At 33.1% G+C, this 10490-nt stretch overlaps 1 protein-coding gene across 7 annotated transcripts in view; it reads left to right on the forward strand.

The window, feature by feature from the left end:
- LOC106466348 overlaps positions 1-9630 on the forward strand; it is an 80034-nt gene extending 70404 nt beyond the window's left edge. For 3 of the 7 annotated variants that reach the window (XR_002612177.1, XR_002612183.1, XR_002612181.1), the window contains 2 exons: positions 1690-2946; positions 4834-9630. The gene's annotated coding sequence lies outside the window, so the exon portion shown is untranslated. The remainder of the gene's footprint in view (positions 1-1689; positions 2947-4833) is intronic. The other 4 variants (XR_002612178.1, XR_002612182.1, XR_002612180.1 and 1 more) reach the window with 3 other exon arrangements.
- Positions 9631-10490: the final 860 nt, after the last annotated feature.

Raw genomic sequence — 10490 nt, forward strand, 5'->3', positions numbered from 1 at the left:
TCACTCCTAGTACTGACATTCATATTCAGGACTGAAGATGTCTGCATTAGGGTTTAGCTGCGGGGTCTGGAAAGGGCTTTCCATTGTCTGGGGCTGATTAAGTCGATGGTTAATGTATCCTCCTTGTGTAAAAGACAATAAATCATCCTTTAATGTATCTAATTCGCTTTTAAATTTACTAATGTTTTCCATTTGTACTTCTTGCCACTGTTGTTGACTTTCCTGTAACTATTGGATACTTTCTTCCTGTTTATTTTCTTTCTCTTCCATCCACTGCTGTAGTCTCTCTTTTTGTTCATTTTCTTTCTCCTCGAATAGCTGTTGTAATCTCTCTTCTTGTTTCTTTTCTCGTTCTTCTTATTTCTTTTCTTTTTCCTCCAACAACTGCTGTAATCTCTCTTCTTGTTTCTTTTCTCGTTCTTCTTGTTTCTTTTTTTTTTCCTCCAACAACTGCTGTAATTCTCTTCTTGTTTATTTTGTTGTTCGAGCTGCCACTGTTGCAGGTTTTCTTGCAACTGCTGTTGTCTCTCTTCTTGTTTCTTTTGCTGCTCTTGTATTGCTGCCATCAAATCTGCTAAGCTGTAGTTTGATTTGCTGCTTCTCGTTTCCATTTTTTTTGTCCCACTCTCTGACACCAATTTGTTACGTCTCTGTTCGTTAGTTAATTTCCGTAAAAATACTTTCCAAAGAAACTTTACCGATACAAGTCTTTTCTTAAATAAAACTGGTTTATTCTTTCTGAATACATCTTTGCAATACACTTAATTTCCACAGTCGCGCTAAAACAAACGCTATAATTCACAACGAACGTCTCACGTGCTCGACTCAACTGTCCGTATCTATCTCTGTCTGCAGTTCAATTACACATTCCATTACATTGTTGCCGTCACTTCTTAGCGGTCTTATATATACAGGAATACCGCATATCTAGTAGCCTCTCGAGACTTCAGGAAGGGATGTGAACGTCACATGACCCCCGCTGTCGTAAGAGTATGTATGAAAAAATGGCCTTTTTTGTTACAGTATTTCAGAGTTTATAGCTTATGAACAGTAATTTTTTTATCTATAAATAATGGGAATTTTTATCATAAGGACATTATATATATTACTTGTGACACTTCTGCCTGATTTCAGAAATTTTTTAAAAATAATTTAGGTAAACTGATTAATTTAGTTTCTGGATTAAGAGTAACAGAACACAAGGTGAAATTAATGATAAGTAAAGATGACTATTAAGAATTAAGTTATGATAATAGAATTAGTTTCTTTGAGAGATTGCCACACAACTTTAAGTCAATAACTTATTAAGACATATAGATTATACTCTTAAGGGGTTTTTTATTATCTTATAATTTCTTTTTTAATCTAAATTTGACCAATGGAGCAGAAATTTAGGGATTTGGTACTCAAAGATGCACTAACTATCTTATAACTGAGTAGTACTTAAGATAACTGGATGAATGATAAGAAATGTATTAAAATTAAAACTTAAAATATGACTTCACTGAGTTGAAGAGAGTGAATACAATGTTGAATAAAGTAAATGCAATCTTTATTCAGTGCAAAACATATCAAAGATAAATACACAAATGACAGAGAGGGCTTCTAGATGATAGAAAGAGTGGTTTGAATTATTGATCTATTCTGTTATAGACTGAGAGAGAATAACAATAACATTATTCCTTGCAGAGTGCAGGTGCCACCTATGTCAATGGTTTTCAAAGTAAAAGTAGGAAGACTTTTAACCACCAGGAATTTCTAAACTTTAACACAGCCATGTCACTAGAAGGAGCAGGTACGGGATCTGAAAATAAATGTCAACTAACACTTTCTGTGAGAAACTTCTAAAAACAAAAGTGAGACAGTGGTCTTGACTGTGCATATAACTAGCACATGAAATAAGGTCAATACTATACAAAACTGATTTCTTGTATGAGAAAGACTGAAAGTGCATATATGTGAAAAAGTTTGGTGAACTAAATAACTTAGCTTTCTGTGAGGTATGTCTCAATCAGCTCTTGATTAGGGGTGGATATTTCCAGAAATTTTATATAGCAGTATACTGCCATATTTATAACTGTATTGCAGTATATTAAATCGTAGGATACAGAGGTCATTTGGTACACTCATGGGTCACTTAGGCATCATTTAGCTTATGTTGCTACAATGTATACTATTGGCAGATTGTACAATATATGCCATTAACATGTGTACAATTTGATCCAATCAGAAAGTGCCATTAAAACTAAGACTAAACCATAATTAGATGTTGGTAAATTTGTGCTTGTGCTCACAATTCACCATTCAGGCTGACAACTTTACACAAATGTTTCTAAGGTACATCTCCAAACTACAGTTATAATATTACGTTTAATAGCATTAGAGCATGGTTATCTAACAGAGATATTTTGATAGCTTGTCCTTGATGTTATGACAGACAGGTTGAAACTATTTCCATTGTTAGTATGGCTGGAAACTGCTTAAGAAACTTAAATTATAACCTAATGTAGGTCTAAATATTTAGTGCTACAAATCAAATAACTATACCACAAAACAAAGTTTGTTATGAATTTGCATTACTTGGCATCAATACCTTTTCATTTAATGTGTAATGTTTATTACTAAAGCTTTGGTGGTTGTTGAGATTATAAATAGAACTTGGCAGAACATAAACATATCAAAGTAAACAAATTGCCCCCATGGATGACTCATAACTTGTGCTTAAATTGGCAAGAAATTACATAACTAGACAACTCAAATAATTATTTTAGCATATTATTTGGACGTGAAAAGTTTGAAAACATTAAATGTAAATATTTTTCTCCTTTCCAGGATTGATGTCCATCAATGAGCATGACAATAATACTAGAATCCTTATCAAAACATGGGAAGGCCAAGGGTTAGAAAATCATTGGTTGAAATATTTTGTTTTTACAGAAAAAAGTGGTAAATCTATGACCATAAATATTTTATAATGAAGCAAATTTTTAACTGTATTCTAATAAGTCACTTATATTATTGAAAGTAGTACCATTGTTGTAGTTATTTATTGCTAACTTTACATTAGAAATTCTAAGAAAAAACGTGAAATAATTCTTGAAATTCGTGACAATATTATTAAAAAAAATTATTATTCCCCTTTTTCTGCTATGAAAAAACTGTTAGTTGAAAATAATACCGTGAAAAACCAGTTCTGTAGAAATATGTGGTGATATCAATACCTCTGGGATGTGAACTACAATGGTAAAAATCACACACATTCTACTCATAATGTAGTTTAATATTATATCCAAACTAACTGAAAACATTATACATGTTTCTTATTTACCTAATGAAACTGATAAATATACACCCAAGCATCAAATAAGAAATGACTGTTTTTGAAAAGTTTAGACAGAACCTAATGATGTATATAAACATAATTGGTATGCAAATGAAGCCTGTACATAGGTACGTAAAATTGAAACTAAAGAGATTTTTTTTAACTTTAATGGACTAAAACTGTTTGTGGAAAGAAAAGGAGACACTGTTTTGGCTTCTATAATGAGGCCTTATTCGTGTCACTTTAGGTACTTGTGTGTGATGTCTTATGAAGGTAAGTGCAGTTGTATGGGTTCAGCAGATGTGGTGATTGGTGGGTATTGTCAGTATAAATGTGACGACATCATATTATCTCTAGAATTTGATAAGAGTTGTTGTCCACTGGATGCTGAAATGCAAACCATTGACTGTTGAGTTCAAGTTGGTGTAGTTTGATGTAGCTTCTTTGACTTTTCTTTTTTTCCAGTGGCAAGCTTTGTCAAAAACTCTATGCTGATCCCAGTTTACGATATGACCTATTTTATAGTTATGTTCAGCAAAGGCCGATTTATCTGGATGTGTTAATCTAGTTGCAATTTTATGTTCTTTTAATCTTTGTTCTATCGTCTGACCAGTTTTTCAATATAAATGTTGCCATTTGCTGTTTGTTAGATCATCTGGGCTGAAATGAATTTATGACTTTTACTTTCCAAGCTATTGAGCATAGTTTCACTTTCATAGAGATCCATAGGATATCAGTTGTAACTGCTCAATCTACACAGTTAGGACAGCTGTTGTTAGTAGATTAATACTTAGACCAACAGTTTGCACATCTGAAAATTATAGCTAAGAGTTCAAAACATCAGTTGAAAGGTTGATGTAAGCATTGCTTTCCAAGCTATCAAGGGACATTCTGTGGCAAAATGGCATCCAATGTTTCCCAATAATCATTCACCTTATCTAGTTGAATGGAGCTATATGGAGTATACTCACTAGATCTTTCTTCATACACTTGAACAGTGTATGACCTCTCCACGTGCAGTGAGGTTGTTGTGTTTTCTTTGAGTTTTTATTGATAAATACTGTAGTAACAGTCAAGTATAAATCCTGACTTACAAGAATTTTAGCTGAAGAATCTTAGTTTAGCTGAATTCTGTAATATATTTTTTCTTTTATGATGCCTAAAAAAAGAACGTGTTGAGTGCAATTACCGAGTTGTAGATTTGAGAAGTAGCTCTAAAATGTTTACCAGTAATTTTTGTGGGAGCCAGAGGCAGTACATTTTAAGCTTCTGGTTTGTGTGATCACGTGTAATAAGGTAGTGTATAAATAACTATATGTGTTTGGCCTTACACGTATACCAACATTATACAGTCATTCATGTGTGTTAACATAAGTGGATGAATTATGCAAGTAATACAATTATTAAGCAACATATGAATGGAAATGAAGAGTTTGATCTGGATGTTAAGACTTAATGATATGATATTAACTGTGATTACTGACCTATAAGGTAGATTTGAAAACTTCCAGGGCCAGGCAGTCCAGTCAGTTGTGAGCACAGTGGCCATAAACCACCACCTCTCTAGTGGTTGAATTGGATCTGGAGCTAAAGTTGTCTTAAGAGGAAACTGGGTGCCAGGAAGGGACACCCAAGATATTTGCCAACACTCAACCAGCACCACCAATGACAGAGGTGTAGATTTTAATGGCTAGTAGAAGGACCACCGTAAATAGAAATGTGGTAGTTGTGAAGGTCTTTATACTAACCACACCAGTAGTACATTTGACAGCAAGAGCCTTCAGGTTGAATGAAGGTGCCTCCACCTCAAAAGCTGACCAAAACGTAACTGTGACTCCCCATACCACTACCAAGACAAAGCTCGGGACATTCACACTAACATCAGCAGAGCAACTAGCGACTATGTGGTCCAATGAGCTACCTCAATGACAACCAAGGGTTGACCAGCCCACCACTGTTTCATTGTTCTGACAGAGCAGCAGGTACAGCTAATAAATTGGCACTGATAGTAAGATAACAGCCATGTAAAACAGGGAATAAGCCCTCAATCTCACCTTCCATGTTGGAAAAAGAGGTCCACTACCTGTAGATAGAGCTGGCCCAAACCAAGATGATCCTTGGTTCAAGAAATCACCAAGGACATTATGGCAACCAATCATGATCTGTCACTTCTTTAGAGGATCTGCTGTTAGGGTGAAAGTGAGGGGAGTCAGATCTCATTGCTATTGTTAAGATAGTTATATACATTTTTAATTTAAGGTCTGTAAATATCTGTATCTTTGCATTTCATTTTTTTTCTGTTTGTTGTTCCATTATCTCAAATGTACAAATTCCCAATTTGTTTGTGTATTTGCACACTATGAACATAGTTTTAATCTTTCTGTACTGTAATTTCTAAGGGATTTATTTTCTTTATCTTGTGTATAAATATCAGTGTTTTAGGATCAATTCTGCATTCATTTCAGACAATTTGTTTAGTGATTTCTATTTAGTTTTATGTTGTAATTATAATATTCATAAGGCCTAGAAAAAGAATGCTTTGTTTCTGGTTGACCGACCGACCCTACATAACAATGTTTTTTCAACCCCTCTCCTCCAAAAAAAATCACTCCTGACCCACCCTAACGAAAAATGCTCTTTGATTTTTTTTTCGTTAAATTATTGAATTAATATGCTACTATATTGTACAAGGTGAAGGGAATAAGAAACCACGTCTATGATTCGTTAGTCGGTGTGGTACGTGTGTCAATGCTCTTAGCCATTTAACTCTCACAACACAGGTTTGTCCCCTGGTGGGACAGCAGTAAGGTTATGGGTTCGATTCTCTGTGGTGGACACAGCAAATAGCCCAGTGTGGTTTTGCTCTAAATCACAAACAACATGAGTTTGGTCAAGTTGATTGACCGCATGACCACTTTGTACTTGTTATGGTCACAAACTTTTGCAGACTTTCAGTAAACTTTATATTCAAAAAATTAGATTTTTAGTGAAGTATTTTTACTACAGATTTGTCTGTGAATATATCGAACCTTTCTTTTTACCAGTCCGAGTGCAAAGTGATTTTTTAAGATTAAAAATACTTTTCTTCATCTCGAATGTCATTTGCGTAATCTATAAAACCTATTAAATATATTTCAAACGTTCTTTTTTTTTTCAATAAAACATAATAATAGCTCTATACAAGTTTGGTCAATTTAACTGGCCTCATAACTACAAAAAAAAAATTGAAATAAATATAAATTACACTTTTTTCTGTATGGAATGACTTCACATTGCAACATGAAACTACATTTGTTTATCCTAAGTAGTTATAAACTCATAACAGTATACATCTATTTATACATAAATTATATTGTTGTACTGCCCTTTGAACCTTGTCTAACTACTATTGTACCATTATAAGTTGTAACTCACTTGGGGAACGTGCACCTCACGTTATCTATAGAATTACATTACCCATGAGCTATTCTGAGCTGTTCATGAAATTTTTGTATTATTTTATCATTTATTTTACCTAAACTAACCTTACCCAACCTAAAGAGTTTCGAATTTTTACATTTTAGTTCTATAGTGACCATATGTCTAAATAATACTTTTTCTGATAGTGCTTAGCATCTAGAACAATCTGATATATTATAAAATATGTATCTGTATTAAAAATACCCTGCCTACCTACCCAATTGTTTTCAGCATGTAATAGGGAACAAAGCATTTGCTTTTCTAGACCTAAATGTTAAACGTTTTATTTTGGATATTGTGTACATGGATTTCAGTGTTTTGGTTTCAGATCAAATGGTTCATTTTGTGACTCTTACTTTGTATTTTTTCTTATGCTGAATTGTAGTTGTAGTTGTTGCTCTATATCAGAGTGCTGAATTGTGTGTTTTTGAATTTAGTATGTTGTAACATTTCATTGTTAAAGGGTTTATATTATGATTAATACATTTTTTGTGAGTGTCACTATGCAAAATTAGTAAGTGATGTATTGTGTTCCATTGTGGAAGATTTTTCCAGTGTGTATACTGTATCTTTATTGAAGAGCTATTAATGTAAAACAAATGTAGGTTTCTTTGTTGACTCTGTGGATCAAAGTGCTTATAACACTATGTCAAGTTTTATTTATGGGCTGGATTGTTTACAGTAGGTGTCTGTGACTTGTTGGAGATAAATTTTAACAATAAACAAATAACACAGTCCACTTGTTTTAAAATATATTAAAAAGAGTCAAACATATATATAAATGTTTGTTATGCTGTTGGTTATTACAGGTGTATTGAGAGCTTTAAATAATTGCCTCTTTCTTGTCAAAGTCCACACAGGCCAATTCAGTTACTTTAAAATTTGCCACTACACGCTCTCTATGACAAAACTCACAGTCGTGCAGTCTAGATCTAACTAAATTTTCAATGTGTATTTATACCCCAACTGATGCCTAGAATGTTCCACAAACTACTAAATATTGTGATGCAATAATACTCAATTAAACATGGGAAAAACTGAAAAAGGGTCTAGTAACATGATGCAATAACATAATTGCCAATTCACAACAATTGAACCACAAGGTATGATTCGTAAACAGTTACGTAAACAAACTTCTAAAAATAACTAAATTTAACACTCATGCTATATAATGATTTAAATCATAACTATCACATTAAACTTAACTGGAGGCTGTTGTTATATCTAACACACTACTCTTTTACAGAGTTACATTCAAAATATAATTAAACAACTTAATTATCAATGCATACCAATTAGCTAGGCATCAAAAATTAGTTTATTCTAATTTCAATGTTATATAAGTTTTAATTTCAAAAGGAAATGTCACCAAGCTAAGATATTAATTTATAACCTTTATTCCTGATGCTCTACTGAAAGTCAAACCCTCCTAGGACTTCCTGTCTTTCAAAAATATGAGTAATTCTCTAGAACATTTAATATTGGGTTATTTCTAACAAATAGAAAGAGAAGATTCCAGCTTATTGAATGGGATGAGACTAGTAGCCATCTGGATAACTAGTTTTTAAGTCTTTGGCATCATTTATGTTGTCTGCTAGCAGTGAAACTCTGCTTGATCAGACATGTGAATTATTTAACTAATTCCTAGCTTAGTTAGAAAGCTGGATAAATTATATTTGTTTTAGAACCTTCTATTTTACATTAGTAATGATATTTCGTATTTAAAATTGAATATGTGAACTTAATAAAATTACTTTTGAGACCACACTTGTTATACAAAATTAGAGTTTTTGTATGACATGGACTTTTTTAGTTATTGTTATAAAAGTAAATAAAATATAGAAATTAGAAACTTGCTAGGTTAGCAAAGAAAAATAAATAAAATATTCATAGCATGCACTCAGCATGAGCGTATTTGTGTGATTTGATAAGAGTGTGCTGGTAATTGATCCTTTGTTTTTACATAGCTATTCTGCATAAAACATAGCTATCACACAACCTAACAGGATCTAACAGCAACTGTAATGTATTAAAACTAAATGAAAAATATATTAGTTGTGGCTGTAAAAATAAATAGTGTGTACGTTTTTGTTACACTACATCATTCTAGAAAAAGTAATTTAGATTTATTTTTACATGATGGTTATAAGGTTGATCACACTGATTGAGATGAATAAAGGGGCAAGAGAAAGTTTCGGTACTTCTTGATCTAGGCATGTGTATAGATTCTATTAATTATAGAGTTAGAATTAAATGTTAGCTTGAGGACAAGCATGAAGTATTTACTGTGGCAAGAGAGAGTTACAGTACTTCTTGATCAGTGCACGTGTATAGATTCCATAGATATTAATTAATATAAAATACTGGCTTGAGGACAAGCTTGAAATAAAGAGGGAGGAAAAATGTGGTGTATATAATGCATTTTACCTGATTTTAATAGAGCATTTTTCAAAATTCGTCAGTTATTCTGATATGCAAATTTGGTCAATAAATTTGTTAAGTTGCTTTCATCCTAATTGCATTTATTCTTTGTTAGTTTCTTGAGATAACAGCTAATTCTCCTGTGGAAAGTATGGATGTAAAGCTACATCTTATGCATTGATATTTACAGCAGTATCCATCATTGGTAGTTCTTATGATTCCACGATGTTATGATGCCCTTTATGTTTGAATACGAATAACCAGTCACATTGAAAACACTGGTCACTCTGGATAAGCCTGACATTATAGTTTTCTAAATAACATTAGGTTTGTTAGTCTGGTACTTGATTTCAACTGGGACAATCTGGTATATTATCTCAACTGATACAGTTTACAAAGAAAACTGTTCAAGATACAATAAAAATGATTGTTCAGCATCCTAAATAGTCATTGTGTTTATTAAATATTGTCCATTGTGTCCAGACTTTCTTTTTCAATCAGTCAAAGTCAGAGAACTCAGAATTGCTTCATAAAAATATATAACAGACTTATCTTGTTACTCTGAGTAATACTAGTTTTACCTGAGGATACCAAAGAGTAGATAGGAAGGATGAAATTCTGGTATCATGATCACAGGATATCTTATTGCAGAGTTTTTTCTGCTGATGTGTACATGGACCTTTACTCTTTCTCTTCTGTTTAAGAAAAAACAATTCATTGCTATAGAAATTGTATTTTCCACAACTTGAAGGACTTACAACCAAGAGGAAGAGTCAGTCACTGAAGGGAAACAGTTGTTTGAGTAAGGAGAGAGCTTTTTGGTTTAGATGATATGCTTTCCGAGACCTTGGGCTTTTGCTGCAAAGGTCCATGACTTGCATCTCATTGCAGCTGATGACTCGGGAAAGAGAGCCACATATGTCTGGTGTATCTACAGAGATTATGTGTTCTTCCCCCAAGGATTGACCTCATTGTGAGGGAAGCACAAATAACTGAGGGTTATCACAGGAGTGTGATGTCCGACAAGTGGGGCAGTCTGTATGGAACTCCCAGACCGTCAACAGTCAAAGTAACACAATTCCAGCTCTGGTGAAAGCCACTTGAGAATGCTGAGAAGAGACTGGAGGTGCCCGTGGTTGATAACGTCTTCAAAGAAGAGAATCCTCCATTATTCAGTAGGCTTATCTTGTCACTAAATAAAATCAGTTTTACCTGAGAATACCATACTATTTCAACTGTGAATTTTTGAATAGGTAATGCATATGGTTTAAGATGAAATTAATATCCA

The sequence above is a fragment of the Limulus polyphemus genome, unplaced genomic scaffold (genome assembly GCF_000517525.1).
Source record: "Limulus polyphemus unplaced genomic scaffold, Limulus_polyphemus-2.1.2 Scaffold2232, whole genome shotgun sequence".
NCBI classification, from domain to species: Eukaryota; Metazoa; Arthropoda; class Merostomata; order Xiphosura; family Limulidae; genus Limulus; species Limulus polyphemus.